We start from the raw sequence: 22,447 nt of genomic DNA, 5'->3' as shown, positions 1-22,447 counted from the left end.
CCTATTATACTTAAGACTTTGGAACCTTGCAAAGATTTGATTATTACTGAATAATATATTTAACTGATAAGTTTCATGGGAATTTCTGCTCATTTTAGTTTTGTAAATTCATGCAGTAAATCTTTTTCTTCATAAAATCATAGAAACAAATATAAGACATATAAATAAGGGATATTAAGAAAATCATATTGTTGTCAGAACTCCAGAGAATCCATTGGCACCAACTTGAAAGCAAACATAAAACAGAGAGGGTTGCTGAACTGAACCCTCTGGTCTTCCAGACTCCAAGTCTGAAAGCAGGGAGATGTGGCCAGAAATTTGGGTTATACAGAAGAATGGCAAATTAATTCTTTTATATGAGATAGGCATTTGGAGCAAGGCTCAGTGTTTGAAATCAAGATACACAGTGGGACTCTTCATGCAAGAAAGGAAGCAGAAACCACTGCCTAAGACTATGGTTTACATTATCCACATAGAAAATACGCCAAAGGGACTCCTGAGTGGCTCAGCAGTTGAACATCTGCCTTCAGCTCAGGTCACGATCCTGGGGTCCTGGGATAGAGTCCCACATCAGGCTCCCTGGAGAGAGTCTACTTCTCCCTCTGCCTAGGTCTCTGCCTCTCTGTGTCTCTCATAAATAAATAAATATTAAAAAATACACCAAAAAGTAACAAATAATAATTTCAGCAAAGTTATTAGATTAACTATTAATATATAAAGCTCAATAGTTTTTATACAAGGCAATTTAAATTAGAAATTGAGATATGGTATATGAAGATTGTATGCTGGGATCCCTGGGTGGCGCAGCGGTTTGGCGCCTGCCTTTGGCCCAGGGCGTGATCCTGAAGACCCGGGATCGAGTCCCACGTCGGGCTCCCGGTGCATGGAGCCTGCTTCTCCCTCTGCCTCTCTGCCTCTCTCTCTCTCTCTCTCTGTGTGACTATTATAAATAAATAAAAATCAAAAAAATAAAATCTTAAAAAAAAAGAAGATTGTATGCTTTTCAGTATAATGCATAAAGAACTGGAAATAAATATGATGTAAATACTATTAAACTGTAGGAAGACCAGACCAGACATGAGTGAAGACTATCTAAAAAGTCACATATAAATGGAGAGAATATATACTTTTTATATAAAGTAAAATAATAAGGATATCAATTCTTCACCTAAAAAAAATATATAAATTAAATAGAATTCTAGTTAACCTCTCAGTAGAATTTTCCTTGGAACTTGACAAGTCAACATTACTAAATCATATAAAAGAGTGTAGAAATAAAGGACATCTCATTTTTAAATAAAGTTGGCAAGCCCTGAAGGGAGAGCTCTCGCATGATTACTGACAGTAAGAATTGTACCTCACATTCCCCAGATAAAATAAGCTTACTTTTACAGATTCAAGCAAAAGGAAGGATTTTTCTTTGCCCCTCAACAGCTCAGTGAGCAAAATGGTCCTTCCCAGCTTCCTCCTGTCCCCTATAAAAGCAAGCCCATCTTTCTGTTCTCCAGACTTGCCTGTGGTTTGCCATAGTTTGCTTGTCCTGAATTACAATTCTTCTCCTATTCCTGAATAAACTCATTTTGCTGGTAAAATAACTGGATTTTTTGTTTCTAAAGCTCAATAATTGTAAATGATCACTAAGTGCCAAGGTAATTTTGCAAAAGGACATCATGTGTGTAATGGCCCTACCTTACCCAGTTATCAAGCGGATTCTTCTGGTTTGGCTTTTTTTCATGAGAAATGCACTATCAGAAAAGTTATTTAATTGGATACGTTTCTCAAATTAACTGATTTTTTTTAAAATTAACTGATTTAAAAATATTCAGTGAACTCATATTTTTAAATTATTCAATATAGTTGTCAGTGGAAGTAAATTTAAATACTAAGCAGACAGCTTGTCTTGGCAGAATTTAAGATAGTCATCTACTCTTGCTTATTCCTATCACATTGTAAAGGAAAGTTTTCAGTAGTCTTTTTTTTTCTAGGACTAATTTTAAACTTTCCATTATTTGGAAGAAAAAAATTAATGCAATAACAATACATCCCTCTTGAATTGTTTTGTAAAATGTTTAGGTATCATCTTGCCCTAACTGTGCGGTTGTTTCAAAAGAAATGCTTTTGTTCTGTGTTACTATTTTCAAAGGTAGCAATCCTGTTTGCTTGTGTAGTTTTAAGGGGCAATTTTAATTGTTGCTTCTGTACTTCTCTCGTAGGCAGAATCCCTATTGTTTAAGTTATCTAGGAATTCAGGTTCTAGTCCTTTCTGATGAGCCCTCTATGAATCTGTGATCTCATTGATATTTTTAACATATTAATGTGGTGTACATTAATTGTTTAATTCATCTGAGGTAAATTTCTTTCTCTCCTAGAATAGTAATCTCCATAGGACCATGTTCCAATATGTAAAACGTGTAATGATAATTAGCAAGTGTAAGGAAAGAAGTCGTGTCTTTCGGTATTACAACCGAAATATCTTTAAAATATCTGGCTCCTGGGGCACCTGGGTGGCCCAGTAGTTGAGCGTCTGCCTTTCAGTCAGGTCACGATCCTGGAGTCCTGGGATCAAGTCCCATGGCGGGCTCCCCACAAGGAGCCTGCTTCTCCCTCTGCCTCTCTCTCTCTGTATCTCTCTCTGTAACTCTCATGAATAAGTAAAATTATGTATATATATATATATATATATATATATATATATATATCCACTTGGATATTGGTTATCCACTTGGACAAGTTGAACTTTTTCTTAGGTTTTAAAAATGATCAATTTGCCTAAGTTGGTGCTCAAACAAAAATTCAAAATTTTCTAGGAATGTTTTAATTCTTCCTGAAACAGAAATGGCTTTGTTCACAGTTGATGTGGCAATCTACTTTTGTGGGAAAAATGCTGAATTCAAGAGCCAGATTGGCTTGCTTCAAATCCTGGACCCACCACTTATCAACTATGCGACACTGGGCAAATGTTTATTCTTCAATAAATTAGTAACAGAAATGATACTATTACTAACTTCTTCACATGGTTCTTATGAGAGTAAAAGGACTGAGTGTACATGAGCCTCTTAGGAGGAGTGTCTGACATAGCCAGCACTATGTGAGCGTCAGTTGTGATGATCTGATTGACTGAGTCGATGGTTTTGTTCAAGCTCCAGGCGTTCCCTTCAGAAGTACTTGAGATTTTTAGTATAAACATATGAAACCTAATGGAACAAATTAAGAACTTCCCTGTGGTTCAAACTCCAAATATTTATTTTATGGAAAGGGAGGGTTAATCTCGATATAAAACATAAAAATAAATTTTAATCATGCCAAAGAAGCCGTTTTAATTTAGCTTTTTACCCTTTTAATTTTAACTAAAAGTCTATTATTTATATGAATTCTTTATCATTTGAAAACTTTTAAACATGTCAGCAGGAAGTATGTACACACATACACATACTGCTTCTGGTATTTACAGCAGGATAACAATTGGTAAGTACATACGCAAAATATTTTACATATATATTTGCAAAGGAATGTTCCAAAGAAGAATGTCATGTTTATAATTGATTTTTATATACAGTTGTTTGTTTTTACGAATCACTATGGACTGAATGTTTGTGTTTGCTACTGAAACCTATTGTGCACACTGATAGTATTGGGAGATGCAGCCTTTGGGAAGGGATTAGATCACGAGGGCAGATCCCCTCATGAATCAAATTGGTGCTCTTATAAAAGAGACCAGAGAAAGCTCCCTTGCCCCTAGTCATGTTAGTTACAGCTACAAGATGGCCATTTATGAACTGAGAGACGGGTACTCACCCCACACAGAACATAACCATGTGGGCACTTTGATTTTGGACTTCCTAGCCTCCAGAGCTGTGAGAAGTAAATTTCTGTTGTTATGATGTTATTCTATGGTATTTTGTTACAGCAGCCCAAATAGACTAAGTTAAATAACTTTAAATTTAGAGAAAACTTGCAAAGAAATTAAAAAAAAAATTCCATATCCCCTTCAGCCAGTTTTCCTAAAGTTAACTTCTTACATAACAATGATATGCTATTGAAACTAAGAAAGTGACATTTTTTCATTTGTATTAACCAAACTGCAGGCTTTATTTGAAATTTACCAGTTTTTCTACCAATATCTTTTTTTTCTGTTCTAAAATCCAATCCAGAATATCACATTATAATTAGTCATCATTACTCCTCAGTCTCCTCTGATTTATGTCAGCTTCTCTGTTTTTTTGTTTGTTTGTTTGTTTTTTGTGTTTTTTTTTTGTTTGTTTGTTTTTTCTTGTTTTTCATGACTTTGACAGTTCTGAAGAGTACTGGCCAGGTATTCTGTAGAGTGTCCCAGGTACTGATAATTGACTGATAGTATCACTAATACTTTAATATTCTTTCTGATCTCTTTTGATGGTTTTTCTTGTACCTGTGTAATGAACTATAATTAAAACATACCACTTTTTCAATCAGAGTGTTAAGCAGACATCTTATACCACGGATCACAATATCTTAGCTCACCTTTGTTCTCTATTCCTTTGGCATGGACTGCACACAGGGATAAGCAATAGCCTCACAGCCCTCAACCTGATCTTGCACGCTCTCTGACTTTTTAATTTTACTGATTTGTTTGTGAGAGACACACACACACAGAGGCAGAGACATAGGCAGAGAGAGAAGGAGGCTCCCTGCAGGGAGCTCAATGCGGGACTCGATTAGGGACCCGATCCCAGGGCTCAATTCTGGGGCTCCAGGATCATGACCTGAGCCAAAGGCAGACGCTCAAGTACTGAGCTACCCAGGTGCCCTAATCTTGCCCTCTTTCTTAAGGCTTCTGTAGTTCTATGTATGGGGAACTGCCAAACCTGTTCAACCGTGTTGGTACATGTGCACCACTTTACTCATATTTAACCGAAAAGGGACAGGTGTTAGGATGGATGTAAAATTCCCATGTTTCAGGCAGAAACGTCTCAAATGTATTTTATGTGGTTTCTCCATCCTATCCTATCTTATCCTTTCCTTTTCTATTCTATTCTATTCTATTCTATTCTATTCTATTCTATTCTATTCTATTCTATTTGTATAGTCTATGCACTGTCTCCAGAGAGATCAAGCTCCAGTAGATCAGAGTCAAACCAGTTCAAAAATACTGTTGGATTGGCTTTTATTCCCTTTATGTGTCACTCTTTCCACTTATAACTCTAGTTTCCCCGTTATAGGCTTTTTCTTAGGGGGTGAGGAGACAGTGGGGAGGTGGTAACCCAAGATCAGACACAGTAAAGGAGAATAATTGAATAAATATTAAATTGTATGTGAGTTCATCAGATATTATGTGTAATATCCTTAGCCAACATTCATGTATTCTAGCATTTGCTGCATCTTCTTTGTGGGCATAGAATACATTGGAACCAGGGGGGAAAATATCTGATGCCTTTTCAATTTATTCCCTTAAAGACCTACTTAGGGAAAATAGAAAGATTAGAAATTCGACCATTGAAATTAATTAAGCACAATGAACTCTCTTGGGCCTATAAAATTAGATAAAATAAAATCAGAAGAAAAAAATCACAGACATATTTATCTAAATGTTGGTCTCTAAAATTAATCCACAAGGATAAGAAAACTGTCGATTAGGAAGATAAAAATTGGTCTTTATTCTCTATTTTAATTTGCATTTGCACCAAGAGACTATTGGAGGAAATATTCATAACAAATTATTCTGTCAAACACAGATATTCTTGCCTTTTGCAGTTGGAAGAACTCAGCAATAGCACAAATAGGGATATATATTGGAACTTAGTAATTGACAATTGTGAAATATTTCCTATGTATCTTATGCAAGAGAAAGTAACAAAAAGGAGGTAGGATTTTCCCCATTCCCATGGACTATCAAAACCAATGTTCATTCATTCTAGAAAACATTTTTCATACTCTGTACAAGACATTGTGGTAGACCTTGGGTAGAGAAGAATGAACAAAATACATGACCACTGACATTATGAACCTACAGCTGGTGGGAGGGAAAGTGTATACTAAACAGTTGAAGACTCAAATGAGCAATACTTACAAAATGTGATAGATGGATTAAGGAAAACATTTGGGTACTCTCAAAGAGAATAATATCTGTGTATTTATATTTAAATTAGATAGAGAAGACTTAAGATCGAAGCTCACACCTGAAGAATGGTTGACTTTTTCAATGGAAAGTAAGGAAAAGACTTCTGAAAATGAATGAAGGGAGATTTGAGAAGCAGGGAGATGCTGTATGATGTATTTTTGTAGCAGTGGTTACTAGACATGCTGCATGATTGTTAGAAACTGTTGAGCATGTTAAAGATTATTGAGATCCTGAGTGTTCAACTGATAATAAATTTTGATATCTTTGACAGAATGAGGTGATAAATTTTCATTGAAGAAAAGAAATAGAAATTACTATAACTGTAGTTATGTTTCTTAAATCCAATGATGAAAAAAATGACTTCACATAAAAAATATTGGAGTTGTTTTGCTTAAAGAAAAAGCAGACTCTATGACAGGATTTATTTATTTTTTTATGACAGGATTTATATCAACTGGTTTTCTTTTCTTGAAGCTCTACTACAGTAGAGTAACTTATAAGTATGATATTCAAAAAATTAATGTAAACCATAATAACTTAAAAATACACATTTTTCTTTAGTGTATAGCTTTCAGAAAATGAATTTAAGTCATAAATATTTATTCCATGATTTATATTTTTATCAAGAATATTTATGCATTCCTCCACTAAGGCACACCTCCCATTGATGCCTTTGAGAAAGAAGTGTTTGATTTCCACCCACACAAGATTTATCCATTTAATAACAAATTCTGTAAGTTTCATAATCAATTATTACCTTAAATGATATTTATAGTCTGGCTTACTTGCTAACTTTGTCATTTGCTTTAGACAGTAAGCTTCGTTTTGTTCACTGCATCTGTCTTGTATCTTTAATAGGCCTTTATATTGCTTGAATATGTGAATGAAAACATGGCTTTTTAAGATTTAGCATTGACTTAACAACAAACTTTCACAAAACAGAAGCAAATATAAATGTACATGTTAGCTTCAAAGCGAACTCAGTTTTAGAGCTATGTGGGGAAAAGACTGTATACCTTTGATGGGAAAAAGGTAGTTCAATTCCTGTTACACTGTTTAAAAAACTAGTTTGAAGACAAATAACCCACTTGTGGTCATTCATCTTTAAGAAGTAAGGTTAGGAATAGATGCAGAGTATTCTACCATAGAGTAGTTATTTCTATTAATAATGATTCATCTGCATTCTGTGCATTGAGTTTATGTAGATTCTTATGCAAAGTTATAAGAGAACTGCTGATTGTTTTCATCAAGTAGATTCAAGCCTAGTTATACATTTTCCTTTTTCTTTTTACTCTGCTTTTCCTAATTCATGAGGTCGCTGCATATTTGAGTTATAATTATTATAATTATACTTCTCTCCTGAACTATCTTTACTGTTCCCTTGATGACTGTTGCTTAATCAACATGATGAGACTTGCCTAATAAACTCCTCCTCTTGACATTATAGTTAGGTTCTCAGTGGGGGATAGTGTATTATAGGGGTTAAAACTGCAGGCTTTGGCACCAGACTGCACAGATTCCACTCCTGGTTGTATCACTTAGCAGTTGTGCAAACTTCAGCAAGTTATTTAATCTCTCTGAGCCTCAGGTCTTCCCAGGTAATAGGAACATAATAAAAGTATAAAGCTCATATCATTGTTGTAAGGACCACATTAGATAATTCATGCTAAGAACTAAAAAAATGCTGATATATTATAAGCACCACATATAATGATAAGAATTAATCATTTAATTCCTCAAGAATACTTCTCTGATCTTTCTGCAAGGTTAAATAGACTGTACTGTAAGCTCTCAAAGCATAATATAGCTCTCTTTTATAGCACTTATAACACTTATACATTTCACATTTATTTGGAGAATTTTTATTACATTTTACTCACTCCTAATACTGTAATCTCCATGATTGCACTGTGTGTTTTGTCTTTTTTTCTTTTTCTCATTAGTACATTACATGACAGCCAGCACAATGTCCAATATGTAGCAAATACTCATTATATAAGTGATGAATATGTTGAAGAATGAATGGATAGATGAATGAATGAATAAATTTAAGTATTTGATAACATCCTGTATTTGTATCATCTTCCCTATTCCATTTTACTAAGGCCTCCTTATGGTAGGCAAAGTGCCAATTATTTCCTTTCCCTTTCTTGGTCTCATGCCTGTTTTCTCATGCTACAGTCTGACTTAATTACATTTGAACTCAATTAAGAATAAAAGGATAAATATTTTTAATATTTTATATAACTCTGAATTACAAATATGCACAAATAATTCACATTCCCTCTAAAATGCAGGTACAAGTGACATTTGATAAGGTATATTTAGTGAAAATAATAAAAATGATTCCTTCCTTTTAACATAATTAAAACAATGAACCTTGGTGCTAATGAGCCTATTCCTCAGAAATAATGTTTAGGAAGTTAAGAGAAGATGTTCTCAGGGGACATTAATTTAATTGTAGATCAAAGCCTAATTTTCAGACTTGAAGACAAGCAAATATACGTTTCCTTTCTTTTGTTTATTTATGGCTGAATAAAATTCCTTAGGTCAAGTCACATTTCAATCAATTCTGAACAGACTTAAAAAAAAAATAATTCTATATTCCTTAGCAGGTAGAAGTCCTGATGGGCATGCTCTGGTTTGAAAATCTAAAAATAAAATAAACAATATACTTTTCATTAGGCAGGTGTTAATTGCCTTTTCTAATTGAACAACAGTAAATAGATGTTTCCTTTTAACTGGAGAAATATCTATAAAATTGCTCATATAGTATTAAAGAGAATTAAAAGTTAAAAAACATTTCATAATTTCCTTAAGTATTTTAAAAATTGGTATTAAAAACCCTCAAAGGATTACACAAACACACACACACACACACACACACACACACACACACATTTTTATAGCAGAGAATCCATACATCAAAAACATTAGTGAGTTTTGGAATGGGAAAGAAGGATATATTTGACTCTAAAATTGTGCATGTTTATGGTACTTATTATATAGACTATTTTTTTTGATTCATTCAATAAAAAATTCAAAAGTTAAGGATGTCAACCAGTAAAATAATCTATGAACCAGTCAGGTGATGGCAAATTTTTATTGGGATTCAGTTCGCTGTAAAATATAGGCTCATTAACTCTATCGGAACCACTGACCACAAAAAGAATTAAGCATCAGAGGGACTTTGCTTAGTAAAACTTTAAAATATTTTCTTTTTTTTTCCAAATAAAATTTTCCAAATCACCCAGGTTTTATTAAAAAGTCCTTGAAATTCTAAGGGTCATGTACTACCAACTTTATCTAAATTGGGAATTAAGGTTATTTCAGATTATAGTAAATAATATAAGGTGGCTTACTCATTTTATAGTTAACAGCAAAGGCAGATTGAGTAATAAAAAATAAAAATATTTATAGACCAATTTTACTTTATTAATACGAATGATAAGAGTATATATAAATAGTAGGGAACTAAGTTCAATTGTTTAGTAAAAGAATTATTGATCAGTATCTTTTAGATTTTAATAGTAAAGATCTTTTTTTGTATCCAGGGCATTTCTATAATACTATGTGACTTCAATTTTTTTCTTATTCTTAATAACAGAACACATTATGGATCTTCCAGAACTTAACTATTTTTATTGAATGGCATCCATGCTGTTTAAGAATAGAAGTGCATTTCCTTCATGTGTTTATTAGCTAATATTCTTTCTTATGCAAGTAGAATAAAAACCAGCACAAATTGTGGAAGTATGTTATATCATATACCTGAAGCTCAGGCATATAGATTAATTATATGATACAGTTAATGCTTAAACCTCATTACTCAATTTTTCATGGTCTACTGTTCTTGTTGGTAGAGCGGCTTTCATCATGTTACCACAATTCCTAACAGCTGTGGGGACAAGATGCTTCGTTATTTTTGTCCTATAGGGCACCACCTTCAACAATTCTCAGCTGTAGACTAAAATATCTTTCCTTCAATGTGAATAGAATTAGCTTTCCCCTAATGCACATAACTTACATAGAAGTTTAGATATCTGAAAAAAATACGTCATTTTCTTAGGAAAGTTGCTTGTGTGAGTGGAGTCTAGAGAAGAAACTCACATAGGCCAGCACAGCAACAACAGCAGCCTCAGCAATGATGATAACTACACCATCATCATCATCATGATAAAACTAGTTAAGTAGAAAATATAATATAATATATATATTAATATATAATATAATATAATATAATATAATATAATATAATATAATGTAATATAATATATAAAACTAGTTAAGTAGAAAATATAATAAAATATAATGCTGTAGTATTAGCATTATTCTTTTATAGAATAATTATATTTTACATATGATATTATATAAATTAAATTACAGTATCAAAATTAGCATTTAACATTGTACTAGAAGTGCAAGTAATGTAATAAAATGAAAAATAAAAATCAAAGTATTCAAAAGAGAAGGTAGAGATAGTCATCAAATGGAAATTATAATGACCCAGGGAATTCTGATTATTTCTGGGAGGTGATCATCCTCTAGCCTTCACTCTTTCATTGAAGGAGACACAAGGAGGGTTTCTATCTCTCCCTGCTCCTAGGCCCTTCCTTCCTTGTCCTCTGAGTTGATACTAAGGAACTGCAGGGGGACATTCAGTGCACTCAGAGCTCCTACTTACATCATCATTCCCAATACTTCACAAATCTAATCTTTGAGTTGGAGAAAGTCCAGTGAATTCAATGGGCCCCTATATTTAATCTGTCCCCTTAGATTGAGGGGAAAAAATCTTTCTTCACATTAGAAGCACTACTTTTAAAGAACCCATATCTCACAAACCCATAGCCATATGCACACCTAATTATAAAAGAACCATGGGCCAAGTCTGGAGCTAGGAACTGTTAGAGTATGCCCTATAACTCTAAATATTCGTTCTCCTGAATAACATAGATCAGGCTTCAGAGACAGGCTTCTTCATGTCTCTTGTCCTATGTCTCAGAAACAAAATGCAATTTCATCTAGAGGCTATGGAGTTTTGTGGATGATGCTTCCAGGAATCTTGAATATGGATGCTTATAGGAAGTGTAGGGAAAGTTTGAACAGCAGAAATACTTTTGTAATAAAAAAGATTTAAACAAACCAAGGAAGCAAACAAAAGATGTTAGCTTGCAAATTTTCTACTCAGCAAGAATGCAATAGATTCTTGCATGAGGAAGTATCATTTCCAAGTAGTGCTTAACATCTATTTTCTTATTTTATTCTTACAATTACAGTTATAGAGTTATTTGCAAGTTAGTAAAATATTTGCAACTTAGTAAATGATTTCCAATAATTCATAAATAAGTTATTTCACAATATTATATATTTCATATTACACAAAACATTTATAATTAGAGCTCTAGATTAAACACCTGTAGACTATGATTATGATCCTTCATATTGGCAACTAGATGATTATGTTATTTTTTTTACAATATGTTCAATATGTTTGAAACAAAATATGTTTACCAAAAAAACCCTTTAGATTTTCAATAAATAAGTTTGGTTTATAATTTTAATTCCTTATTTGCTTTTTCTCCAATAATAATTGATATTTTTGAATATTTTAGAAAAAGTATTTTTGAAGACATATGAAATGTATTTTTAAAATTTTACATCATCATAGTTTACATTTTTAAGAAAGTATATATGTTAGTCTGCTCAGACATCTATAATAAAATATCATAGTCTAGGTGGCTTAAACAACAGAAATTTATTTTTTTGTAGTTCTGAAGGTTGAAAGTTCAAGATCAGGGTGCCAGCATAGTTGGGTTCTGGTAAGAACTCTCTTTCTGGCCTCCAGAAAAGCCACCTTCTAGCTGTGTCCTCACATGGACTTTCCTCAGTGAATGCTCTTTGAGGGAGAGAAATCACTTTCTTCTTATAAGACCACCAATCAGATCAGAGTAGGGCCCCACCTTTAGGACACAATTCAATCAATTGTATATATTATTTCAATACTTTTCTTTATAGTCACAGGACTCGTGACAATCTTATTTAGAACAGCTTAAGTAATGATTGTGCTGGAATGAGAAAATAAATTTTGTGAAACAAATGTATAATAATGCTAGAATAATGGATATATTCATTTTATTACTCATGCAAATATAGGTGTCCATCAGTAGAACACACACACACACACACACACACACACACAGAATAATCATGTTCAATAATTTTTAATATTTTATCAACTCAGTCATTTAAAAATATTTTACACATTTTATCATAACACACATTTAAAGATAAGAGGATAGAATACAATTTGTTAACAGTTTGTGACCTTGATTTAAATATTAAAAATATTTAGACAAATGACATGAAGTCTTCCAACCACACTCTTTTCTTGTTAATTACAAAATCAGAAGTAGGCCTGATTTTGTCTTATAGCTTTAACTGAAACCAGTCTAACCTGTGAGAAAATTCCAGTACTTCAAAGCTATTTTCCTCTCTCATTTCAAGTACCTTAGCTTCTGAAACAGGACATTGTACTTCTTGTTATTTTCACTGCTACTTTCAAGTCATCCCTTCTCCTTCACAGTTCTCCCCAACAAATGAACAGCCAAACAAACAAAACATAACATCATAAACCAAAAACAGACCTCATCATCTCCTGATACTTGACAAGTATTTATTACTCATTCTTTTGGAATTCTATATAACAAACACCCATTTCACTCTTTCTCAGTCTTCAATGACTTTGAAAATTGTTTTATTTCTACCATTATTGTTACAATTCTTAAGGAGTTAATATTGATGTTAAAGATCTTGTTCGTAGTTTGACTTTCCCCATCTCTCATGATCTTGTTTTCCATCCCATCTCAGTCAATACTATAAGGGTCACATCCTTTATCTGCAATCCTTCCAAAATCTTAAAATAAGGCCCTGACCACAACATCTTATTATTCAACTTATTTCTTTTAGGCTCCTCTCCCACCCAGTCCCATACTTCACTGTATCAACAAATATTCATACATGGTTCTTGCCCTTCTGGTTTTTAAAGTGAACTCCATTGGTACACATGATTCTACACTTTCCTGCCTATTCACTTCTTACGTTACACCCTCTCTCCCACAAAGCAACAGTTTTGTCTCTCTACTGAATTATTTTTATCACCATAGAAACTAAGTATAATATGCCTCATCTTAAAATAAATATGTCCTTGTGATCACATCTCCCTCTAGTGACCACTCCATTTTTCTGTTCCATATTAGAGAAAGACTCTGAAAGAATTTTCCATATTTTTGGTCTGTACTTGCTGGTTTCTGTAGCATTCCTTGAACTTAGTTTGTTAAGGTTTTTTTTCTCACCATTTCATTGACATTCCTCTTCTCAGATCTTAGTCCACATCTGACTAGCCCTGTCAACAACATGGTACAAGGTTGGCCTTTCACCCCTCCTTGAAGTACTTCCTTCACTTGAACTATCTTACCAACTGTCTTTGAAAACCATTCAGCTCTTCATTTATTTAGGGAAAAAATTCAATTCCTTATAATGCTTTACTAGTACCTACAAGATTTAATTATCTTACTAATTCCCTGACCTCACATCTGTTTCTAATCCCCCCAGGGTTCATGTTGCCCTATATGCCCTATCTTCTTTCTATTTCTAGAATACACCTACAACCTGGCTGTAATTTCAGGGTCACTCACTATTCACTTTGCATGGAAAACAAAACATCTCTAGGAAAAACCTACAAAGCCTACACCATTACTTACTTCAATCTCTATTAAATTCTTACCTTTTTAGACTTATATTGATAGCCTATCAATAAAGTATTCCTGACAGGTTACTCTGTCTACACACCCTACTATATTTTTATTTTATTTTTAGAATGGATACTACCTGACCTGTCATTTTTGTTTTTGTGGTAATTTTCTATATCTTTCTACTAAAATTTATGTTCTAAGACATCAACCAAGTTTTGAATAAATGTATGAGTGCATTCATGTTTGAAATTAGCATATAGTTAGACAACTCAAAATCATTAACTTAGAATTTTTAAAAGTTAAAATATTATTTAAAAAATAAACCAGGATGTGTGTGGGGGGTGGGCACTGGGATGGTATAGAGAGGATAACAGATGAATCTAATTGTACTACAGATATTTGATATGATCATACTGAAAGAGAAGGGAAAAAACAAAAAATGCAAAAAGGATCTTACCTACACAATTTTGGAAGGCAGTGTTTTGACTGGAAACTATAAAGCTAAAAACAAAAGGATCTATATATACACACTGTACTGTAATTGGTAAATTTTGTTTTGATGAAGGTATGGGTTAGCAATTCTGAAACACTGCACGTTAAGGTTGAGCAATTAAGTAAAGCGATAATGGATTTCAGGAGCCAAGTTTCTCCTTTTCAGAAAGGGAAGTTATAAATAGTCAAGAAAGGAAGGCTAGAATGAACCTAATAGTACTTGATTAGAGTCAGACACTTCTAATGAATTTATATTTAGCTTAATATGCATATACACATGGAGAGATAATGAACTAGGCATATATATATATATATATATGTGTGTATATATTATTATATATATTTTCTGACCACAGAGATCCTAGAAGTGTTGGCACTCCAGCAGGAATAAACACACCAGTGCCCAGACTTGGTTTCTAAATTACATTCTCCAATAAAAGGAACTAGAGAGACTTGGAAAAAAATGTCACAGTCTAGGACTGAGACAGGAAAAATACAAGATGAGCCTTGAATATTATACAGTACCAGAAAGTAATGAAGTGCTCAAATAACAGCAACAATAGCAACAACAATGTGAGAATAGAGAAAGGACAGAAGAAACAATATAAACTATTCCCAATAGCTTAACCATATTTTGTTTGTTAACCATAGCTTAACAAAGAATTAAGCACAAAAATATAATAGATATTAGATTATAACCTAATCTATAAAATAAATATGAATCTATACTAATATAAATATGTGATTGAATAAATAAATGTGAGTGAAGGCATAAATCTTTCTTAGAGAATAAATTCAATAATAAATCTGGATATTCCCCCTCAAGGGGTAGAACTTAACTCCCAGGGTTTGTGGGCATGTGGGTGGTAAACTTAGTGACTCACTTCAAAAGAATGTGGAAAAGTAACAACAGTAGTTTCATTCATTATATGGAAGCCTATAAAATACTACCTGAACTAAATGATGAAGATTAATATCCCTAATGATGTCATGTAACTTCAGAAATAATGTAATAAGAAGTACTTGTCTCCTCCATGCTATTCTTTTTAATGATGCACAACCCCCATCTAACAAAGACAAAAACCATCTGACAAGTGAAATTGAGGGACAAATGACAAAAAGCCTGAATAGTATTCCTCAAGTGTCAATATTGTAAAAAACAAGGAAAACTGGATTCCATCACAGGCCAGAGGCAGCTAACGAGCCATGAGAGGTAAATGCAATGTGATGCAATGGATTGGATCATGAAACACAAAAAGATCTTCCTGAAAAACTAGTTACATACAATTAAACCCAGTTTAACTAACAGAATGTATCAGTGTTGGTTTTGTAATATCATAACTTTGATAAATGTACCATGAAAATAAAATATTAATAGGAGAAACTTAGTAAAGTATATGGCAACTCTGTACTGACTTTGCTACCCTTATGTATATAGAGAATTCTTTCAAAATATAAGATTATTAAAATAATAGTTTAGTGAATTGAGGTAAAATAAAATGATTCAAATCAATGATCAAAATTAGTAATTAGAAAAAAATCAGTAAATTAAATACAAGTCATTAGAAATAAACAGATAATAAAGATAAGACTATGAATATTTAGAAAACAGAAAACAGAAAAAAAATCAGTCATATTGATGATATCAAAAGCTGGATCTGAAAAAATCAGTAAAATTGGTAAGCCCCTAGTTAGCCTTATTAAGACACAGTAGAAATAAGTAGAATAAAAGAATGTGGGAGAAAAGAAAGGAAAAGAAATAGACGGACATGGTCAATTGATTGTGGCAAAGGTAGGTGCCCAAGTAATACAGTGGAAGAAAGATAGTTTTTTCAAATTAAGATAATAAAACAATTACTCAATCATATGGAAAATAAAATCTAACTGACCTCATAGCTTACCCCCAAATTGACTTGAAGTGGATCATAGACATAAACATAAAAGCTAAACCTATAAAACCTCTATAAGAAAACCACTTTTGGAAATAGTTTGAAAATTTCTTACAATGGCAAACATTTAATTACTATATGATTCATATTTCCACCTCATAAATATTTATCCAAATAAATTAAACTATATGCTTGCATAAAGATGTGTACACAAATAGTCAGAGAAACTTTACACATAATAATTGAAAATGAGAAACACTCAATTGTCCATTAATATATAATATACAATGTATAATTATATATTATATTAATATTATATATTATAAATATATATTATATATACAAAACAATTGGCATTACATTATATTATATTATATTAAACGAAAAGATAGGAATAAGTAATTTAATTTCTATTGTCAGAAAGCAGGTCAGTGTTTGCTTAGCATCAGCAAATGAATTTCTTTATTGTGGAACAATGGTAGGGATACTTACATTGTAGAGACATAATCTTTTTAATCTATTTACCAATGAAACATAATGAGTTAAATTGATAGAGATTTCCATGTTCAATTTTAAACACATTTGTATTTTAAGTATATTTGTGCTTTATTTAAAAAACCCTACAATAATAAATTGTGCTACACATGCAAAACTTATGTAAAGTTTGGGAAGGTTATTGTTTTTGAGGACATCAAGGAAAGAGGTAAATTTACTCATTTCTGGCCTCACAGGGCTAAACAAAGACAGGCTGTGTGAACTAGAGACATTATCCATAAATTGAACTAATCCAGGCAGAAGTGGGCATTCAGAGTCAGGCCATTATTAGGCAAACATCCTCCTTTCCTGAATATCATTGGAGATTGAGTGGCTTTCAGGGAGCTCACTATACCTGTGATAGAATATGAATGAATTTTATTTAGACTCATTTGCATTTGAAAAAATCCATGGCAGGAATAATCTCTATACAAAACTTAAACCAGGAGCCTCAATCCCCCCAGTTTTACTACCTAATTAGTAATCTTTATCTATTTTTTTAAATTCAGTTTTGGTGATGGATGCTAACTTGACAAAACATTGTGTCATTGGTATTATGATTTATTGTAACATTTTGATAAATTTGTACTTATCCATATTTCTACATAATAAAAATATTCATGCACTTTTTGAAAGGAACTAATATGTGGTTTAGTTAAGTGGGAATGATTCTAGACTAGATTATTATCTCATCAATTCCAAGATCTACCACTCCAGAGAACACATTAATTCGATAAATATTTGAGTGCCTGCAATGTTTCAAGTTCCTTAGATTTGGAGAAGCACTCTTAATATATTTCCTCTTTTTTTATAATGAAGGTAAATCCCTGATTTACTCAAAGGATAAACTAATATACTTTAAATTCTTATTAATCTTAATACTTTATGTTAAAATAATTCTTAAATATATATTGTGTATTCTATAAGACAAATTCCTTAAATAATTAGGCTTCTTTTATCTTATTTGTTCCAGTGTTATTCAAGTTAATAAAAAATTTAGACTATTCTGTCTAAAAACACCCAGGTACTTATTTATGGAATGTCAGAAATTCATTTAAGTGTTTGCAAATATGGAAAAAATTTCTTATCTATGCTACTCACAACATTTTCCTTTTTTTTTTAAGATTTTATTTATTTATTCATGAGAGAGAGAGAGGCAGAGACACAGGCAGAGGGAGAAGCAGGCTCCATGCAGGGAGCCCAATGCAGGAGTCAATCCCAGATCCTGGGATCACACCCTGAGCCAAAAGCAGGTGCCCAATCTCTGAGCCACCTAGGCGTCCCACAACAAATTCCTTTGAACTTAAACTGTACTCTGTCCAATTTTTTTGTGAACCTAAAACTGCTCAAAATAGAAGTCTAATCCTTTAAAATAAAATTAAAAATCTAAATGTATTAATAAATTAAGACCTAAAATAAAATTGTAGAATCCTTTTTAGTAGACTAATTGTTTTCACCCACATTTTGTTGCAGAGAAATAGTTCCCAGTCACTTGATCATGAATATCACTTCATATATTTTTAAAACATTGGCTATTTTAGTTCTGCCAAATCAGAATCCATTTTGCAGAAGTCTAGAGTTCTATAATTTTAGTAGGTCTCCACACATGATTATTATTTGTTTTCTGCACACATTTTGGAAATTAATGGGAGAAAAATTTTCAGTGGCTCTAAGTCAATAAGTGTTATGTTCTTACTAAACTTATTGTTACTAAGATACATATATTACACATAGGCATGGAAAATCCCTATATAAAAACATTAAAGAGCATTAAAATCTTTAGCCTGGATTGCTACTCAGCAATTTTTTTCCTTTCTATGCATATGATAGGATGATATATTCCTAAAACTTTTAAATTAGGTATAGCCCTGTGCCAAATTTTTATGACTCAGAACTTGTGCATGAGGGGTGCCTAGGTGGCTCAGTGGGTTAAGCTTCAGATTCTTGATTTCAGCTCACGGCATGATTCCAGAATCCTGAAATTCAGCCCCATGTTTGGGCCCCTTGATCAGCTGGAATTCAGCTTCTCTTCCTCTCATTCCCCCTCTCCCTCTGCCCTCACACCCCCAGCCCCACTCACTCTTTCTAATAAAAATAAATCTGTTAAAAAAAAAAAAAGTTGTAAATGAAAGTGATGGTGTCAGGCCATGTAAGTGCTTTGAAAACCAATGGGAGATTTGCTATTTAGTCTTTTTATTACCCTGGAAATGGTACCAATTTTGTACAAAGGTTAGTTGAGTAGGCCTAATAAGCAGATAGCAAGGCCATATATAGCAGGAATGAAAAATAAACTTTATTTTGTGAAGTGCTACGATTTGGAGTTGATTACAGCAGCAAAACCTAGGCCACTGTGATAGATTTAGATAATGAAGAATTTAGAATCACAAAGAGTGAGTTGATTTCATAACAAAAGAAAACAGAAAACAAATATAGAAGCAAACACTGAAAGATGTGGTGGTGTTGGCTTGCACAGTGAGTAGTGAGTGGTGAGGCATCTGTAACAGAAGTCTGAATATATAGTGATCAATGTTTTGCGATGGCCAAAACATTTGATAAAACTGTAGCCCATGATTATTTGGAAGGCTTTTTGTGTACATAAAGAACTTGAATTTTTTGCTTTAAAGTTTTGAAAATAAAGTTTTTAGCAAGGATTTGTTGATATTTCCTGAGCAGTGCAAGTTATTACATATGAGAAATAAATTTAAGACAGAATTGGCCAGTTTGTTAGCTTATACAAAGACTAATGAAGTGATGCAGAGATATACAATTCCAGGACATTTTAGAATTAGGTAAGATGACTACTTCTCAGTAAAAAACAGCAAAAGGTAAAATTTAGAAATGTTTCAAGTGCCAAGGAAACCTTAAGATACTGACAGGATTAAATTGGTGCCAGTAATTTTTTTTTTTTATTTGGATTCCTGGCACTGGAAAAAAACAAAAACAAAACTTTAAGGTGTTGTTCTTCCATAAAAGACCCACAGTTAAATTGAGAAAGACAAGCATAGGGCAAAAAAGGAAGAAATATGTAGAAATTATGACAGTTAAGTCTATAAAGGATTTATAGGTATATTTCTATTGTCCCATGATCTGACTGGAATCCAATAGATAAGAAGCTCAGTAGGTGTTTCAGAAAGTTACCCTGTCAAGCAAACCATATTTGCAAGGTAAAGAAGGTTTTCATTTCTTGAGACTTATGAAGATGCTAGAGATCCCAAATTTATGTGGAAATATGCTTATAAAGTTGCTCAGTCCCCAAGAAATATTTATTCTCCACTGTCTAGCTTAGATATGTTCAATGTAGAAATATGAATAAAAGAATCTTCAAGAGAATAAAATAATGGCCTCAGGAAAAATTCAGCTGGGAAACCTTTTTCAAGGAAAAATATATTGGACTGTTTTCAAGGAATGTTACTCACATTTAAGGTAGAGGACTTTTCAAAAGTTTTCCTAGTAAGTTTCAGAATTGTTACGTATCAGTGTTTGTTGTGCCTATCATTTTAAGATGCAAGACTTTTGTGAGAATTCAGTTTACTTACTAATTAATGTATTTATTTTAGTTGATCAAGAGAACACTTAGTTTTAGTTCATCAAAAAAATGCTCATTTGTTTCACTTTTCTTGATTTAATCAAGAGAAGCCACTACCATGGGTCACTCAAGATTAATGGACTTTGTCTAGGTTCTGTGATTGCACAGAAATTGAGGTTGTATAGCTTGGGAAGATATGAATGCTTTTTTTCCTGAAATACAGAAATTGGACTGAATGTTTGATCCTAAAAATGCTGACCCTGGACATTATGGCTGTTTACCAAATACTTCTAGTTCTTACATTGTCAAGTATCTGGCGGGATTATACTTTCCTGCCTGCTTGAAACTCTGTGATTGCATATCTTACTTTGATCAATGCAAAGTGAGCAAAAGTGATATATCTCAATTCTAATTGGGACTTTAAAAGCTTTTGTGCAATTCGTCATATTCTCTTTATCTCAACCGAAACACTGTAGATGTACATGATAAGGTGCAAGTTCTAACAGTGTCTATTCCAGAGTGAGTGAAATAAGCGATCCCTTTTTAACTTACGTTGGACATGTAGAGCAAACAAGATTTTTTTTTTTCTGTGAAGCCACTAAGATTTGGGGGCTGTTTCTTCCAGCAGCATAACTTAGCTCATCCTGATAAAATATTACTAGGTTAATTATTCAAGACAAAAAGAGTCACTGATGGATCTTTTTAATATTTATCCCCTTAGTTCATCTAATTTTTCATATACATATTGCTCTTTATTGTAAAGAAAAATGAAGATTAGAGGAAGAAATATGTGACATACAAATTAATAATTCAAGAAAACATATCACTTACAGTTAAATATCAATCAGAAGCTATTTTAATTTTAACTCAATGAAATTTTATTGCAATGGTCCTGGAAAACATACCTGAGTTTAGGCAGCTGATTTTTAAGTATATTTGTTATGAACTTCTATTTACTCCTTTTCTTTGATTGTGGCAGGTATATCCTCTTCTATCTTAAATGATCTTGGTGATATGAGAAAATGCATTTCTCCAACTATTATCTTAAATAAGATAGTAGTAGTAAATAGTACTATTGAAACATGTTCTGTGAAGAATCCAACTTAAAAAGAAATTTAGCATGTGATATATTTTGTGGTATGTATTTCCTTTTTCCCCATCTTGTGATAAAGTTTTTTTGTTTATAAATCCAGAAGGATTTGGCCTATTAAAGAGCCATATTCAACTTAATAATAAAATATGAAAATAATCTCATTAGTCCTTTTAACCTGAAGTCATAGAGTGCCCTGAATGACCTAGTTATATTGATGATCAGTAAACAGTACAGCATATTCCTATGTAGTATTGTCACATCCAAAGGAATTTAGCCTATATGTCTACTAGCCATGAAGCTACTCTGCTATGCTTCATGTGAAGAAACAATGAGGAATATTTTTATATATTAATTCCCAACATTGATGGATGAAATAGCTAAGTATAATTAATGTAGCACTTTAAGCAGATTTGTATGTATCAGTTCTGTCATTTTTCATTTTGCTGAAAGATATTTGGAAGAACTGTGTTAGAACAGAGGAAGGATAGATACATTCTGGCATAAGAAATTAAATAGAGTTTACCTTTGAGATCTTTTAAAAAATAGTGGCAGAAGGTTTCCTAACACTGAAAGTAAAATACTATTAATCACAGTCACAATTCTGGTAAGTTTTAGTTTCAACTTATGGATGCTAAAAATTAGAATAAAACTAAAATTATGATTGATGAAAATAAGCTAATTACTGTGTTTATTTACTGGTTCAAGTAAGTATTAGAACATGGAGGTAGTTTAAAAAATATTTTTGGGAAGATCATGCATTTGAGGAATATATTTTCAGAATGTATATAAATTCTTAGCAATTCCATATATACATATAAATGCAATTCTGTGTGCATGTGTGTATATAGATAGTATATATATATATATATATAGTCACACACATAGAATTTTATATATACACATGTAGAATTTATATATATATTTATATAGAAATAGAAATATACAAAATATATACATATATACATAATATATATTTACCTATACACATTATATATACATATGTAATAGTATAAATACATATATAGTATAATAAATAGTATAAATACATGGTATACATAATACATA

This window comes from Canis aureus, chromosome 1 (assembly GCF_053574225.1).
Source record: "Canis aureus isolate CA01 chromosome 1, VMU_Caureus_v.1.0, whole genome shotgun sequence".
Classification (NCBI taxonomy): domain Eukaryota; kingdom Metazoa; phylum Chordata; class Mammalia; order Carnivora; family Canidae; genus Canis; species Canis aureus.
The sequence above is the reverse complement of the archived record's forward strand: the minus strand, read 5'-3'. Positions refer to the sequence as shown.